The sequence below is a fragment of the Melanaphis sacchari genome, unplaced genomic scaffold (assembly GCF_002803265.2).
Source record: "Melanaphis sacchari strain LSU unplaced genomic scaffold, SCAv2.0 Contig300_pilon_pilon, whole genome shotgun sequence".
Lineage (NCBI taxonomy): Eukaryota > Metazoa > Arthropoda > Insecta > Hemiptera > Aphididae > Melanaphis > Melanaphis sacchari.
In genome coordinates, this window is record NW_020271174.1 from 20,665 (window position 1) to 22,451 (window position 1,787).

The following is a 1,787-nucleotide window of genomic DNA, read 5'->3' on the forward strand; positions in this document are numbered from 1 at the left end:
GAATAATGTACCAGTGACTCAAGAAATATTGGTTATATTAGTGAAGATGAGAATAAACATATCATAACAATAACCGACTTTGCTTTATCCAATGTCTCTGAAAATAATGATAAGTTCACTATAAATGGTAAGTAAAATAATAACTTTATTCAAAATGTATATTTATCTAATTAATTCTATTGAATAATATTTTTAATTAATTATTATCTAACTATAAAATTAAATTGTTTAATTTTGGAATAGAAACATTGAAAACAAGGCTATTCATGACATAGCATCAACCTCTACTTTAAAGAGATTAAACTACACACCACTGATTTAAATCAAGATCAACCTTACAGCGATTTCTGGTAGATATTTTAGTTTTCTAAGTGGTGAAAATTTTCTCTTAAAATTTTAAATATACTTTTAACATTCTTTAAAATATTAGGAGCTATGCAAAAATAATATCCTTTATGTATCAATTCTTTATAAAATTCTAGTTATACAGTTATGTTAAAATTATTAGTATAATCATTTTATAAATTAAATGTTTTTAGATGAAATGTTCAAAAACAAAGACTTATCAAGATAAAATTACCAATTGAGCATCAACTCGTGCATCTAACTAAGCAACAAGGAACTTTCATCAGACAGCACAAATTAAAAATGACCTAATTAGAAAAGCATGATTATGAAATGAAATTAATGACGAAAACATCAAATTGAGATACAAAATTTAAATTTACAAAATATTACATGAAGAAAAGAAAATCAACACCATAATATTAGATTAAAACTACCTAATTAAATTTTAATAATAAATAATAATATAATATATTTTCTAATACTAATTTACCAAAATGATACAAACTGTTATTTGTTTTAGTGGTTTATTTTTAAGTTAATAAAGTTATAACTAATACCTTATTTTACCAAATTGTGATACAAAGACTGTAATTTGTTTTAATAGTTTGTTATTTTTAAAGTTTATATAGTTTTAATTAATACTTATTTTCTAAATATAATACAAAGGCTGTAATTTGTTTTAATTGTTTATTATTTTATTAAGTATAATAAATACAAATAGATACATATTATAATACATTATTTAAAAATTGTTTTTATATCTAAAATACAATTAACATTCACTAACAATAATAAAACTTAATTAATTCTTACATTAAGTATTTCTTAAGCTATATTTGAAAGTATCTAAGTAGTTTTTGTGCTATATATTGCATTCCTTCAATATTATCACCTGTATTATTAAAATCTGTAATGTCAATGGATGATTGTTCTTCAGGACTAACTCTCGGTATTTTCTCTAAGTTACAAGCAATATTATGTAACACTGCTGTAGCTACAATTATACTTTGAGACGATGATACTTTGACATTTATGCCCATAGCTAAAATAGAAACCGACGTTTCCAAACTCCATAACTCTCTCTACAGTGTTTCTTGTCCGGATTAAAGATTCATTATATTTGTTTACAGCTGTGCAGTAATACCTGACACTGGATCTATAACTGTTAGAGGATTTCCAACAGGGTCATGACATAACTTCGTTGTGCATAACCACTGTCAGCAACTAAAAGACTATTATTCATTTCTGCCTTTCAAACTTTCCTCTAATTGCAGAATTATTAAAAATAGTGGAGTCATGTGAAGATCTGGCCACCTTGCTACAATGTCTTGAATCTTTAAATCTGCATCACATATAGTTTGTACATTAATAGAAAAAGCCTTTTCTATTTCTATGCTTCGGCATTGTCTCCTCCTGGTGACCTAATCTTCACATGTGTG